The 17,037-nt window shown below is 36.2% G+C and overlaps 1 non-coding gene across 1 annotated transcript; it reads left to right on the top strand.

Moving 5' to 3' along the window:
- Window positions 1-1,317: 1,317 nt before the first annotated feature.
- LOC111766850 (small nucleolar RNA U13) lies at window positions 1,318-1,421 on the top strand. Its single transcript, XR_002798804.1, has one exon. It is a non-coding gene; the product is annotated as a small nucleolar RNA U13 (small nucleolar RNA).
- Window positions 1,422-17,037: the final 15,616 nt, after the last annotated feature.

The following is a 17,037-nucleotide window of genomic DNA, read 5'->3' as shown; positions in this document are numbered from 1 at the left end:
GCAAGTCTTCCAGTCCATGAACAAGAGTTACCTTGTATTCTATTTAGATCTTTTTAAATTTCTTTCAACTATATTTTGTAGCTCTCAGCATATGAATCTTGACATTTTTGTTAATTTATTCCTAAGAATTTTAATATTTATTGATGTTGTAAAATGAATTATTTTCTGATTACATTTTCAGATGCCTCATTAACAGTGTATAGAAATTAAATTGATTTTTGTGCTTCAGTCTATTATCTTGTAAAAGGGTTCAACTTGCTTCTTATTTTTGATAATATTTTTGTGGATTCATCAGGATTTTCTATATACAATATGTCATCTGCAAGTATAGATAGCTTTGCTCTTCCTTTTCAATATGAATGTCACTTATTTATTTATTCTTTATGGGTTTGGGAGTTTTTGCATGTTTGGGTTTTTTGTTTTTGGGGTTTTTTGTTTTTTCCCTAATGGTGTTGGTTAGAACATTCAGTACAAAAAAATATGTGTTTTTTTTAAGATTTATTTTTTTATTTATTTCTCTCCCCTCCCCCGCCCCCACTCCTAATTGTCTACTCTCTGTGCCCATTTACTGTGTGTTCCTCTGTGACCGCTTCTATCCTTATCAGTAGCACTGGGAATCTATGTTTCTTTTTGTTGTGTCATCTTGTTATGTCAGCTCTCCATATGTGTGGTGTCATTCTTGGGCAGGCTGCACTTTCTTTCGTGCTGGGTGGCTCTCCTTATGGGGCACACTCCTTGCGCATGGGGCTCCCCTATGCGAGGGACACCCCTGTGTGGCAGGGTACTCCTTGCGCACATCAGCACTGTGCATGGGCCAGCTCTGCACGGGTTAAGGAGGCCCAGGGTTTGAACTGTGGACCTCCCATGTGGTAGATGGACACCCTATCCATTGCACCAAGTCTGCTTCCCAGTATAATGTTGGTTACAAGTTGCAGACATCTTCTTGATCCTGATTTTAGGGGGAAAACATTCAGTCTGTCACAATTAAGTATGATGATAGCTGTTTTAGTGGATACTATTTATAAGGATGAGGAAGTTTAATACCTTTCTTAGTGTTATGCATACTTTAATCATGGAAGAGTTTTGTATTTTTGTCAAATGCTTTTTTATTTATTGAGATGATGATGTGGTTTTTGTCTTTATTAGTATAGTGTATTACTATGATTGTTTTTCATATGGTAAACCAACCTTGCATTTGTGGGATAAATCCCATTTGGTCATGATGTATAATAATTTTATGTGTTTTTGGATTCAGTTTGCAAGGATTTTCTTGAAGAATTTTATGTATGTCTCTATAGTCATAAAAGATATTGACAGATCCTTTCATGGTTCATAAGCATGCTGAATGGGTATTCATGAATTTGTTTGAGATGTGCCTCCTTCAAACCTTGTTATGACATCAGCATATTACCTATCTGACATGAGGGAAGAAAAGAGATACTGACATATAGTTTTTACTTCTTGAGATGTTTTTGTCTGATTTTGGTGCCAGAGTACTACTGAACTCATTGAATGAAGTATTTTCCCTCCTCTTCTGTATATTTTTAATACCCCTCCCCCCCTTGGGCTTGCTTGCTGTCTGCTCTCTGTGTCTATTCACAGTGCATTCTTCTGTGTGTCTGTATTTATTTTTATTTATCCCCCCCCACACCGTGGCTTATTTGTTGTCTTCTCTCTATGTCCATTCTCTGAATGCTATTGTGTTTTTACTTGTTTCCCTTTTTGTTGCATCACCTTGCTAAGATAGCTCTCCATGGTGCTTGCAGGCCGGGCTGCACTCTGCAGTGCTTGCTGGTTGGGCAGCACTCCACGTGGGCAGGCCTGCCTTCACAAGGAGGAACAGGAATGTGAACTCAGGGCCTTCCATATTGTAGATGGGAGCCCATCTGATTGAGCCACAGCCTCCCTCCCCCTCTTCTATGTTTTTGAAAGTAGTTTGTGAAGATGTATTAGTCTGACAAAGGGGTGCTGATATAAAGTATCAGAAATCTGTTTGCTTTTACCAAGGGTATTTATTTAGGGTAAAATCTTAACTCCTAAGGTCATGTAAAGGCCAACTCAAATCAGGTGAGATGCTTTCTCAACAAATTCAGCTGCCACATGTTGAAGCAAGATGGCAGGTGATTTCTGCCTGGTCTCTTCTTCTCCTCTGGGCTTTTTCTTCCTCTTGAGCTCCAAGGGCCTGGCCTCTTGAGGTTTAATGCTTAAGTGATCCTGTAGTCCTTTCTCTCCTGACATAAGGCTTGGTTCTTTCCCAGCCTTCCATATCAGTCTCAGCTGTTCTGCTCTCTTCCTGATTTCAGCTGTAAACTATCAGGCAAAATGGCTACTATCTCCCTGGGGGCCTCAACTGTTTGAGCCTTCTCCTTTCTGTCACATGGAAAGATCAAATATGACAGAGCTCTTTCTTCTATGGATGTCAGTCTTTGTGAGTGTCTGTTTATATCAGACCCAAGAATGGGGTGAGGACTCAATCCGAATCACACCTTACTGATGTAGTTGGACAAAAAAGCCCTAAAAGAAATCTTAACAGGTAATCTAATCAAAAGTTCTTCACCTGAATTTTTTTTAAAGATTTATTTATTTAATTTCCCCCCCCATCCCCCGGTTGTCTGTTCTCTGTGTCTATTTGCTGCGTCTTGTTTCTTTGTCCACTTCTGTTGTCGTCAGCTGCACGGGAAGTGTGGGCGGTGCCATTCCTGGGCAGGCTGCACTTTCTTTCACGCTGGATGGCTCTCCTTATGGGGCACACTCCTTGTGTGTGGAGCTCCCCTACACGGGGGACACCCCTGCGTGGCACGGCACTCCTTGCACGCATCAGCACTGCGATTGGGCCAGCTCCACATGGGTCAAGGAGGCCCGGGGTTTGAACCGCAGACCTCCCATGTGGTAGACGGACGCCCTAACCACTGGGCCAAGTCCGTTTCCTCTTCACCTGAATTTAATACAGTCAAAGGGTATCACACTCAGAGGAATAGATTAGTTTACAAACAGTATATTTCCATTTTGAAATTCATAAATTAATCTCAAACAGCCCCAGATGTTTAAATCTTTTTGTTTTACTTTTTATTTTGAAATATATTCAAACTTACAGGACAGTTACAAATATAATACAAATCCTCTACAGAGAACTCCAACAAACCTCTATCTACCACCCATATACACACACACACCAATTTAAACTTTTTACAGCATCTTCCCTGTCATTCTATTATCTATCTATCTATCTATCATTTTCTGAACATTTTACTGTAATTTGTGTACATCATGTGCCTTGAATACAATACTACCATGTACTTTTCCTAAGAACAAGGATATTCACTCATGCAGCCAGCTTAAGGGCAGTTATTAAGTTCAAGACATGTACCATTGATATGAAGCTTACAGTCTAGATTCCACTTTTTCCATGTGCCTCAATAATATTTCATTGAGCATGTTCTCCTCTGTTGCTGAATTCCACCCAGGATCATGCATTTTATTTAATTGTCCAACAAGTCTGTTCTATTTTCAAAACTGTGGAAACATACATAATATAAACTTTTCCGTCACAATCATTCCATAACATATCATTCAGTGGGAATAATCACATTCATTATATTGCAGCACCCTCCCACCTTCCTTTACTAAAACTTTCCAATGTCCCCAAACAAAACCTTATACCCATTACGCATTAACTCCCCATTACCCCTGGCCTCTGTCCCTGAAACCTGTATTCTAATTTCTGTCTGTATTAGTTTACATATTCTCTCATATTTTATTTGTATTTACAATGAGGCTTAAATTTAACATCCTAAAACTATAACAATCATGTTTACTTTAATACCAAATTAACTTTTATAGTATACAAAAATTATGTTCCTTAAACTCTCTATAGCTCCACCTTTAAATATTTCTTGTCACAAATTACATTTTTATACATTATGATTCCAAAACCACAAGTTTATCATTACATTTAATGTATTTCCTTTTAGATCCTGTAGGAAGTAAAAGTTACAAACCAAAAATACAATACTGGCAATTATATTTACTCATGTTGTCACCCTCACCAGAAATCTTTATTTCTTCATGTGGATTTGATCTATTTATTGTCTATTGCCCTTTCCTTTCATCCTGAAGAACTCACTTACAATTCTTATAGAGTTAGTAAAGTGTTGTAGAATTCCTTCAGCTTTTGTTTATCTGGGAATGTCTTAATTTCCCATTATTTTTGAAAGACAGTTTTGCTTAATATAGAATTCTTGGTTGACAGTCTTTTTCTTTCAGGACTTTAAATATGTCATACAACTGTCTTCATGCCCCCATAGTTTCTGATGAGAAATCAGCATTTAATCTTATTGAGGCTCCCTTGAATGTGACATTTTGTGTCTCTCTTGTGGCTTCCAGAATTCTCTATTTTGCTTATTATGCAGTTTGATTATAATGTGCTGTGTTGTGGATGTATTTTGGTTTATCTTGTTTGGAGTTTGTTGAGCACCTTGGATGTGTATATTCATGTCTTTTATGAAATTTAGGAAGTCTTGAGCCATTATTTCTTTGAATATTCTCTCTTCCCCATTTTCTCTTCTCCTTTTGGAATTCCCATAATATATAAATTGGTATGCTTTGTGGTACCCCAAATGTTCCTCAGACTCTGCTCAATTTTCTTCATTCTTTCTTCCTTCTGCTCCTCAGAATGAACTGAATGATTTCAATTATCGTATCTTCAAATATAATGATTCTTTATTCTGCCAGCCCCAATCTGTGATACAACCCCTCTATTTAATTATTAGTTTCTATTATGGTGGTCTTCCATTTTGTTTGGCCCCTTTTCATAATGCACATCTCTCTCTCTTGATAGTCTCTGTGTTCATAAATCATTTTCAGATTTCCTTTAGATTTTGTCAATGTTTTCCTTTAACTGCTTGAGCATATTTAGGACCATTTAAAAAAATAGTCTTTGCCTGTTAGTTACTGTTCCTCCTCACTGATGGTTTATAATGCTCTAATATTTTCCTCTGTTGTTTCTTTTTATATTTTGTAACCTTTTGTTGAAACCTGGTATTGTGATATTTTAATGTGTTGTGCTATAATGTAGACTCTGAGGCATCAGTTCTTTAAGCTTCCATCCATCTAGTGATACAACAGAGCTTTCCTTTCTAAACAACAACAAAAAAGAATAAGGAAAAAAAAAAAAAGGAAAATACCTTTCCCAATCTGTATAGTTTAATCTTGGCAAGTGCTCTTTTTCAGGGCTTATTTATATGAGTCTAGAGAGTAGCTCTAAGCCAAAATGTAGAGGGTCCCCTGTTTCTTTCTGTGCACGTATCTTTTCTTGGGCATGCACATGTGTTGCTAGGAATGCCCCTATTTACATGGTTATGAATGTTCCCCTTCCCTAGAAAATGGTTTCCTCACAGTCCCAAGAATTGCACTTTATGTACTACAGCCTGCAATCCCTTGTCCAGGCAGCATGACTTAACTGCTTTCCCAAAGTATTCTGTAGTACAGTTCTCTCAGCTCTCTCCTAAATGCAAGGCAAATTCTGGAATAATGAATGCCATATGCCACCGCTAGACAAATTGGACAGATATGTGTGCTCCCAGTATACATAAGGGCTACTCTGCTGTCTTCAGAATTGGGACCAGGGATCCACACTGGCATGATATGGAGGAGGTGGGGGAGAGATCAGCCAAAAGATCTGTGATGGTTTGAAGCATTATGAACCCCAGAAATTTATGTTCTTAAAGCTAATCCCTTCCTGTGTGTGTAAACCTGCTGCAAGTAGGACCTGCTGATTAGGTTACTTCAAGTAAGGTGTTGTCCAGGGTTGCTCTTTTTTTTTTTTTTTTGAAGATTTTAAAAAAATTTGTTTCTTTCCCCTTCTCCACCCTCCCCCACCCCATTTGTCTGTTCTCTGCGTCTATTTGCTGCGTGTTCTTCTTTTGCCTGCTTCTGTTGTTGTCAGCGGAATGGGAATCTGTGTCTCTTTTTGTTGCGTCATCTTGCTGCATTACCTCTCCCTGTGTGCGGTGCCGTTCTTGGGCAGGCTGAACTTTCTTTCGCGCTGGGTGGCTCTCCTTATGGGGTGCACTCCTTGAGCGTGGGGCTCCCCTACATGGGGGACACCCCTGCGTGGCACGGCACCCCTTGCGCATGTCAGCACTGTGCGTGGGCCAGCTCCACATGGGTCAAGGAGGCCCAGGGTTTGAACCATGGACCTCCCATGTGGTAGACAGATGCCCAATCCACTGGGCCAAGTCTGCTTCCCCAGAGTTGCTCTTAATCCTCTTACTGGAGTCCTTTATAAACAGAATAAATACAGAAAGAAAGACACAAAGAGAGACAGAGACAGAGAGAGAGGGAGAAGCCATGGAAGAAGTAGCTGGAAGTAACAAAAATCTGGAAGAGAAGGGAGAGACCAGCATGCATCACCATGTGCCTTTCCATATGACAGAGTCCAGGATCACCAGCAATCAGTCTTCAGGAAGAAAGTATCATTTTTATGATGTTTTGAGTTTGGACATTTCCACAACCTCAGAACTATAAGCCTGTAAACTAATAAAAGCCAACACATTTCTGGTATATTGCTTTCAGAAGCTTTAGCAAACTACCATTTTTAAGTAAACTTTTTCATGATTTGGTTCTCACACTTTAACTGTTTTCTGGAACTTTGAGAAACATGTTTCTTCCACTTCCTGCTGGTTCTTCATAGCTTCTGTGGGGGGATGGAGATCTGAAACTTCTCATTCCACCCTTTTGATTGAGGGTTAACTCCTTTTAAAATGTTTAATAGAAAACATCAGTGGAGCTGAGTTGGGCCTTTCTTTGTGAGAAGACTTTGATTTGACTGTTGTCTAATTATTCAATCACGTTAGTTGTTATAGGCCTATTTAGATTATCCATTTCTTCTTGAGTTAGTTTCAATAATCCATGTTTTTCTAGAAATATGTCCATGTCATTTAGTTATCTAATTTATTCTCAAACAATTTTTCATAGTTTTTCTTTATCATCCTTTTAGTTTCTGTGTAGTAAATAGTGATGTCCTCTCTTTCATTTTATATTGTAGGAATTGGGATCTTTTCTTTTTTTCTTGATTAGTCAAGGTACAGGTCTTCCAAATTTGTTAGTCTTTTCAAAGAACCAATTTTTGGTTTCACTGATTTTTTTTCTAGTCTCTAATTCATTTTTCTAGTCTCTAATTCATTTTATTCCCATGTTACCTTTTATTCTTTCTTTCCTTCAGCTTGCTTAGGGTTTAATTATCTCTTATTTTTCTGGTTATTTTAGGTATACAGAAAAATTATTTTTATTTCTTAATGTAGGCATTTACGTCTATAAAGTCCCTCTTAGCACTACTTTCACTCCATCCCATAGGTTTGGCATGCTGTGTTATTTCTTAATTCATCTAAAGGTATTTTCTAATTTCCCCCATTATTTCTTCTTTTACTCATTGGCTTTTTTAAGATGTGCTGTTTAATTTCCACATATTTTTAAATTTTTCCATTTTCTTTCTGTTATTTACTTTTAGTATTATTCAATTATCAAAAAGTATGATTTGTATGATTTCAATCCTTTTGAGGCTTGTTCATTGTTCAACAAATTATTTACATTGGCAAAAATTTGTTCCCTTGAGAAGAATGTGTACTCCGCTATTATGAGTGTCCTACAGATATCTGTTAGGTCTACTTAGTTTAACTTATTATGAAAATGTTCATTTTCCTTTTTACTGTTAGGACTTAATTGTTCTGTCCATTATTGAAAGTACAGTATGGAAATCTCCATATTAATTTTGCATTATCTATTTCTACTTCATTTTTTCATGTTTTCTTCATGTAGTTGTGGGTTCTGTTATTATATGCACGTATATTTTTAATTTATAATTACTGTGTTCTACATGATTGTCCATTTTCTAAATATAATGTCTGTTGTTAAGTCTATTAAAGTTTTTTGTTTTAGAGTATATTATATTAGCTACCTAGGACTGCTGTAACAAATGACCACAACCTCAGTTGCTTAAAACAACAGTAAATTCATTGTTTTATAATTTGAGAGGTTAGAAATCTGAAATCAAGGTGTTGGCAAAGCCACGCTTTCTCTGAATTTTCCAGGAAAGAATATATCCTTGCATCTTCCTACTTTCTGGTCGATCCAAGCAGCTCTTCACTTTCCTTGGCTTGTACTCGCATCACACTAATCTCTGTTTCTGTTTTTGCATGGATTATTTCTGTGTATGTGTGTGTGTGTGTGTTCCATGTCTGTATGTCTTTTTGTATATTTCTCTTTCTTATAATCACATTGGTCATTGAATTTAGGATCTATCCTAACTTCAGGGTAATTTCATCTCATGATCCTAACATTCTGAGATCCCGGGTCCACATAAATTTTTTATGGTGGGGGCACTAGTCAACCTCTTACATCTATTTTGTGTAATATTTTTATAATCACTCAAGCTCTGTTTTGCACATTGTTTGCATGGTATATTTTTTTCCATCCTTTTACTATTGACCTATTTGTGTCATTGATTCTAAATTGCCTATTTCTTTATAGTATATGGTTGATCATGTTATTTTTTCCCCACTTCATTATCTGCCTTTGAATTGTATTTAATCCATTTACATTTGACATAAGTAGTGATAAGGTAGGATTTATGTCTGCCATTTTGCTATTTATTTTCTATATTTCATTTCTTTCTTGTTCTTCTTTCTTTTCTTACAGCCTACTTTAGAATTAAATCAACATTTTCCAGTATACAATTTTAATTCTTTTGTTTTTTTCACTATTGTGATTTTGAATTATTTTCTTAGTGATTGCCCTTAGGATTACAATTAACATCTTCATTTATTAAAACCCTGATATTTTAAATAATATAATGAGGTGATATTATATTTTAAAGATTCACAGAGTAAAAAAGTCCAGGCATTCCTTTATATGGTAAACTGGGTAAGGGTTAAAGAATACTCCTACTCTCTTTGCAATTTTTCTGTAAGTCTAAATTTATTCCAAAATGAAAGTTTATTAAAAAACATTTTCCTATAATTTGTCTGTGTGCTTTCAGATCCATTCCCTGGTCTTCCTTTATAACATCCATAAAAACAATAATAAATCTTGCTTTAATTTACACCATATTAAAAAATTATCTCTAAGTAAGATAATCCTAAATGTAATAGCTAAAATTATTGCAGGTCTAAAAGAAAACATAGGAGAAAGTTTTTGTTGTTACTGCTGTTTTTATTAAGTACTGAAGCTGAGGACTGAACCCCAGACCTCCTATGGGGGAAGCTGGCACTCAACTGCTTGAGTTGGAGCCACATCTGCCCCAGGACAAAGTTTATGTTGCCTTGGGCTAGGCAAATAATTCTTAGAAAGAACTAAAAGAAGCATGGAAAATAAACAGACACACCAAAAAACTGATTTTATCTCAATTAAAATTTTTGGCTCTTCAAAATACATTGGTAATGTTCCCTCAGGCAGCTGTAATGTTAAAGGGTTGCTGCAGAATATTTTCCACAAAGGACCTGGTGGTAAAACTGTACACACAGTATTCTGGATCAGACCAAATACACACAAACACTAAGAATGGGGCTTTTCAGCAAGCTCCTAAAGAGGTCAAAGAGTGATAATTCTTTTGACATTAGGCTTTAGTGAAGCGTTTGATCTGTTCTTTTCCCCACCGAAAGCAGCTACAATGCTGATTTTCTTATCTATCAGAGTTACAAGGTCACTGGTGTTCATCGTCCCTGTAGAGCTGGAGAGAGAGAGGGATATGGGATTACAGCAAGTTAACATGACATAAAGCTCACTGCTCTCACTGGGTGAAATTCAGTCATTTTTTTTTTTCTTGAATAAACCCTCCTTTGCAAGACTTTTGTTAGTTTCCAGACTTCAGAAAAGGTTGATTTGAGAGTTGTTATAAGTGTTATTGATGCTTTTATGAAGAATAATATTTTTGGTAATCTTTACTTAGACAGTCTGGATCTTTTTCTGATTTTGTAATTTCTGTATGAAAATTTCTAAATTTCCTTGTTCAAGAATATATATATTTGTGGCTACTAAAATTTATAGTGCTAAGGAGTTAGAGGAGTACAGTAGAGATTGTCATGAAAGGGGGATTAAAGGAAAAGTTTGGGGTGAGGCTGATGCTCTGGATCTTGACTGGGTTTGGTTTACACAGCCATAGCCTTTTGTCAAAAATCAGTGAATATAAACTTAAAATCAGTGCATTGAATTGTATCTAAATTATATATCAAAAGAAATGCAAATATTGAACTCTAGTTTTGGTATGTTTTTGAGTATTTAGGGAAACGTTTATTGATGTCTGCCATTTACTGGAAATGTGTCAAGCAGGATTGATTAATGGATGAATACAGAAATTGATAGATATGTGAAAATCAAGCTTAGGAAAATATTAACATATATAGTTTTTCTTTGTAAAATCCCTCAGTTTGGCTTTATGTTTTAAAATTTTCATAATAAAGTTTTTATAAGGTGTGAAAGATGTTTATGTTTATCATGTCAAAATATAAATGATTAGTATTTCTCTAGAGTTAAGAATCTTTGCAAACCCTGATAGAAATCTATAGAGACAAAAGTCAATCTTTGCCAAAGGGGTACAGATAAAATCCTCCAGGTATTGGGGAAATGCTAAAAACAAAGACAACAATGAAGCTACATCTCTCCTAAACTGTGAGAAATTAGTATCATTTATTACTCTAAATACATGACATTTTAGAGGTTTTTCCATAATAGAATAAAAACATGAAATACTACTGTCTATTTTTCAGTACCATTTCTGTAAAAATAAAAGAAGTCCTAGGAAAATCATTTATCAGACTTTCATGAGACCAGTGAACACAATAGGTAGGTTCAAAGCTCTGTAAAAATAAAATTGGTTCATAGGAATCCTGTGAGGTGAAAATTGTACATGCCAACATCAAAATGCAATTCAGTCTGTGTATGTTAGGACTGTCTTATAATCCCAGAAACATCATTAGCCCATAGAGTAAAACTTTAATATAAGTCATGATGTTTTGTTATTCAGAATAGATTATTTGCCTGTCTTTCACAGAACATCTAGGTTGCTATTTAATGTGATTGCATGATATAAAGCCTGGCTAAATGTGTTAAAAATTTGTCAGCAGTTGTCACCACAGCAAAATCTATTACATAATTGGAAGCATAAAGTAGTGCCTTTGGAGTTGAGAAGAAAAAAATTGAATAGTAGGCTCATCATGCTGTTTAACAAAGCAGGAATTAAGACTGCAGGAAGTAACACACTGCCTTCACAGGTCATCCAGACTGTGGATTTCTATACATGAGACAGCAAATCGAGCCCAGATACATAGGTGCTAATCACCTTAGGCGGTGTCTGTATTGTGTTTATCTTGCTCTCTTTTATGGACAAATAGAAGCTCTTAGCACAATAAATGTACTGAATCTCTACCTATAAGAGGGTAAAAAGAACTTTGTAATAATGAGAAAAGACAGTTTAATAATTAGTATCTATTTCAGAACAAGGCACACAGTAGTGACTCAGGAAAGGTTTGCTTATTAAATAAAAGCATGAATGAATTAATGTATTATTTTCAGCATGCCTTTATGGATTATGTAATATTTGCAAGGATATTTGCTAGAAAGTATTCAGAATGTAAAGATTCATGGTGGTAGCCATAACCTAGCCAAGCTGACACATGAACTCAACCATCATAAAATCTACTCACATTATTTTGTATTTCTCTTATCAAGTTAAAATAATTATTTATATAATTTGTAAATGGATTCTTCATTAAAAACAATTTTTGAAAATATTTTTTCTCAGACTGTGACTTGCATTTTCATTTTATTAAATAATTTTGAAGGGTGAAAATTTTTAATTTTGGTGAAATCTACTTATCAACCTTTTTCTTTCATGCTTCATGATTTCTTTTTTCCTTACTAAGAATTATTTACTTAAGCAAAGTAGCTTAGGTTTTCTCCTATTTTTTCTTCTAGAAATTTAATAAATTTGGCTCTTACACTTAGGACTATTATCAACTTAGAGCTAATTATTGAATATGGTGTGAGGTAGGGACCAAGGTTTATCTTTGTCTATATGGTCGAGTTTGTGAAGGATAGTGTAATGGTTAAGTTCACATATCAACTTGGCTAGTTTATGATATCTACTTGTTTGATCAAGAAAGCACTGGACTGATTGTGTTTGTGAGGATATTTTGTGTTTCTAATTTATTAGTCCATTGATTGAAACTTGGCAGATTACATCTATAATAACAGAGCTGCCTTCAGCAATGAGAGATGTCTCATCCAATCAGTTAGAGAACTTATGTTCTCAGCAGGCAGAAAGAAGAATTTCTATTTCTCTTTCAGCCAGCCAGCTTTTCCTGGAGAATATATCAAAACCTTCAAAGGAGTTCCCAGCTTGTGGCTTGCCCTGGAAAATTCAGTTTGCCAAATCCCACAGTCACATGAAAAAGTTCCTATAATAAATCTCATAATCTTTATATATTATTAGGTTCTATTTCCCTTCATAACCCTGACAAATACAGAGTTTGATACTGAGAGTTGTTCTGGAGAATCTTACGAATGAGATTTCTGAGTTGGTGCTAGGATTTTGGGAATTGGATCTCTAAACTGAATTGATTAAAACCACTAATGGGGAGTGGATATGGCTCATGTGGCTTAGCAACTGCTTCCCACATGGAGGTCCCAGGATTGGTTCCTGGTGCCTCCTAAAAAAACAAAGATAAACAACAAGCAAACAAATGAATAAACCAACTCAGGGGAGCTGATGTGGCAGACTGGTCAAGTACCAACTTCCTATGTATGAGGCCACATATTCAATCCCCAGCTCTGGTGAAAAGACAATAACAACAACAAAAACCAACTAATGATTCTATTTTCCATGTTCACAATGGCACTGATAATCCATGGCATTAATTGGCAATAGAGACGTGCAAAATATCACTATTAGATCTTGTTACTCAAATGCCTATAAGAGACAAGGCTCTGGGTGACAGTGTATTTGATTCTTTAACAGAAGTTTGAGCAGTTAAACAGTATAGTGATGTTTACTGGTTATTCCTAAAAATGCTGGATCCTGTCATTGAAAGGGATGAACTCGAAGTTTCAAAATCCCAGTTCAAGTGTTGCAGGAAGAACATGAATGTTTCCATGTATGCCTTGAAATAAACTCATTTTTTATAGCTGCAGACTTGAGATTTCTGAGAATCTGGTCCACAGTCTCATTATATGACAGTGAATTACAATGTAAATTTAATTCCCAACTTTGCAGGTAGTCTGCTGTTAAAGTGAGGCCATTGATTCAGAAGGAGTGTGATCCTGAAAATTGAATGGGAACATATTGGTGGATAATGATGAAAATGAGGACATTGAAACCATAGATTCTTTTAAGGCTTTGTCAGGTAAACCTGTAAGTCTTCCCTAAGAAATCAGCTCCATGACCACCAGTCTAACCTGAGTAACCAGATATCCATCCTGCTTCCACCTGAAGAGATTAACTCCAACATGTCTGATAAATTTGTAGCCACAGTTCCTGAGGAAACATCCATTACACCTCCATCTGAAGAGATTAACCCTATTTCACTAGATGAACCTATAATGGAAGGACCTGAAGTAGTTGCCTTATAAGTCACTGCTAATTCTTCTTATAACCCGCCCCCCCCCACCACCACTTTTCTTCCATATCTATACTTAGACTAAAAACCCAACAGACTCCAAAAGGTGAAGTACAAAGTATGGCCCATGAGGAGGTATGTTACACTCCAAAAGAACTGCATGATTTTTCCAATTTATTTAAACAACAATTAAGAGATATATGTGGGAATGAATATTAAGGGTATGGGATAAGTTTAGAAGGAACATAAAGTTGTATGAGGCTGAATTTACTGATACTGACTCACTAAACAGAGATTCTGATTCAGTGTTGTAGCTTTAGGGCTTAAATGGCCTCTAACAATTTGTTTGGATGGTTGGCTGAAGCATGGACCAAAGGTACCCTTTTTTTTCCAGATGCTTAAATGCCAGAACTGCTCTGGGATGATGGAGCTGAGGGGATTCAAGAGGTTTAGAGAAATTGGAATGCTAAAATGGATTTATTATGTAAGACCTTGTCACCCACTCTAGGAATGTCCAAAGGACACACCTTTAATCAGGACTAAAGGAATAAATTTGTGAGGGCAACTCTATCACCCCTGAAATGCTCTGTGATTGCTTCTCTCTGAAGGTCAACCATTACTGTGGGAACTGCTGCCCCTGAATTTGGAACCTTAAACATAATGGGGGAGCACATGTAGCTCAAGTGGTTGAGTTCCTGCCTTCCACATTGGAGGTCCCAAGTTCAGTTCCTGGCACCTGCAGAAAAAATAAAAACAAACAAGCAAAACAAATGAAAAAGCAACTCAGGAAAACTGTTGTGGCTAAGTGGTTGAAGCCCAGCTTCCCACATACAAGGTTGCAGTTTTAATCCCTGGCACCCAGTACCTGAAAAAAAACAAAACAAAACAAAGAACCCCACCATAATGAGGATGATCAGATCCCAGGTTGGTAGGAGCTAAATTTCAGCAATTAGTCAGCAAAGACCAGGTAAGCATGGTGGCTACCATGAGTCAAAGCAGAAATCAGAATAGAGTAATTTTCAGAGACCTATGGCATTGATCACGAGGTACATTCAAATGGAATAGATGGGCAGTTTATGAAATTTTTACTTGATTTATACAATCAGAAGAATGAAAAATAAATCTAGAAATTGGCTCATAACCTTACTAGGAATCCTTTGTACATACTAGGTTGCTTTTCTCTTGCAACTTTCAGAAATCTCTGCTTGTCCTTAGCATTTGACAGTTTGACTATTATGTGTCTGGGTACCTCACATTTATCTTGCTTGGGCGTACATTTGCCTTCTTGAATGTCCGTATTCATGTATCTTGGTAAAGTTTGTAAGTTGTCTGCTATTTCTTTGAATATTCTTTCTGCCTTTTTCAATCTTTCTTCTCCTTCTAGGATTACCATGAAGTACACACTGGTACACTTTATGGTGTCCCATAGATCTCTTAGTTTCTGTTCATGTTTATTTCATCCTTTTTTCTTTCTAATTCTCAGCCTCAATTTAAAATTTATTTTCTTTGAATTCAGCTCTTCTTTCTTCTGTAAGCTCCAATCTACTGTTGAAACCCTCTAGGGGATTTCTCATTTCATTTATTCTCACTCCAGTATTTCTGTTTGGTTCCTTTTAAAATGATTATCTTCTATTTATTGAGATTCTTGTATTAGTCATTATTTCCCTGATATGCCTTTTCTCTTTCATGTGTTTTCCTTTATTTCTTTATTTCCATGAGCATATTGAGGATCTTTTTTTTTTTTTAATCTTTGTCTAGTATGCTCAAAGTTTGGTCTTTATTGATGGTCCTGATTTTTATCTTGTTCTTTCGCATGTGCCATGATGTCCTCTTTCTTTTTCTTATTAACCTTTATTGCACATTGTAAATTTTAATATTTTAAAGTGTTAACTCTGGAATTTAGTCCCTAAGCTGTTTGTTCCTTAAGTTTGTGCCTTGCTAGTATATGATGATTTACTTGAGTGCTAGGAGCTAAAAAAACAAACCAATGCAAAATGTATCTTTCACAGTCTTTGCAAATTGGCTGTGCTTTGGCTCTTTCTTTCAGAGTTTAGCCCTCCTATCAAGAAGATTAGCCCAAGGCAAATGTGACGTGCAGAGTCCTGTGTATCTTTTCTGAGCCTGTATTTTATTCTGGGTTTATGCTTATGATTAATCATGAATTTAGGAATTTCCTCCTTTACAGAAATTTTAATGCCCCTCTCTCTACTCCCTAATAAATAGACTTTCGTCCCTCCCAGGTGCTCTGTTGTATGAATTAAAGCAGGTAATACATTGCCCCAGATTTTTTTACTTAATTGTTTTTTATAATGCTTTAGCTGTCAACAAGCTGCTTCTACTGCAGGTCAATTTCTGCAAAAGTAAGGCCAAGATGAGTTTCCTAGTTCAGATTGGTTAGTGCCACCCGATACATTGGCACTAACATAACAGCACTGCTGTTTGTGCATAAGAATTACTTTTCTTGTCCATAACATGGCCATGTACACACAATGAGAAAGAAGGCAGGCCCCACACCATATCTGGGAAAGAGTGTGAGACGGGCTAGCAAAGATGCCATCAGCTCTTCCTAGTATTTTTTAAAGCTGTGTTTTTTTGATTTGGCACTCATCCAGTTACTGCAATCCTTTAGCTATTATCTAGAGTTCTGAAGAAGATGTCTCTGCCCGTCTTTAATATTTGTTCAAAGATTCTATGGGGAAACAGCATCTTGGAGCATCTTATGTCACCTCCTTGGTCAACTGGTACTCTCTGGCTTATTTATCTTGTTGCAGTGCATCTAATATACAGTACCAGAAAAAAAGCAAATGAACCAGGCTATGCACACTAAGGGTTTTATGGTTGAATAAGTGAATTAGTGAATGAGTATACATTATCTCACCAGAAAGAGCAGTTACAAAAGGAAAATACCATCATGTATGGAAAACAAAATAAAAATAGATGTGATAGAGATACTGTATACTTAAGCATTGTAAAATGGATTTTGACACATTCCTTTTGTATGTGACTCCACTGCATAATATTCAATAACATGGAGCCTTCATGAATTTTAATCTACAAGCTCTTTCCCTTCCATTACAGAGTCAGGCAGCAACACATGGCAATGAGTAGGATTGTCTATAGCTCTTATAACAGGCTCAGAATATCCAATAGATTTCTCCTTTCTCTAAGTTTTTCTTTCCAAGCTTTGTAATATTTGAAATTCAAAGTGATGCAAAAGATAAGATACATTAAAATTGTCTCTCTATTTTATTTGTCATTTCTCAATCAACTCTTACCAGTTCATGCACTTCTATAACAAAGGCACCAAAAAGCATTCTTACCTTAGCATGATTAAGCAAAGGGTATAAGATTACACGCTAGTCAGAAGGTAGAGCTGGGATTAGAACTCATTTAGAACTCATTTTTGTCTAGAGCTCATATCTTAATTTCT

The sequence above is a fragment of the Dasypus novemcinctus genome, chromosome 4 (assembly GCF_030445035.2).
Source record: "Dasypus novemcinctus isolate mDasNov1 chromosome 4, mDasNov1.1.hap2, whole genome shotgun sequence".
Taxonomy (NCBI): Eukaryota; Metazoa; Chordata; class Mammalia; order Cingulata; family Dasypodidae; genus Dasypus; species Dasypus novemcinctus.
This window is presented reverse-complemented; position numbering and strand designations above follow the sequence as displayed.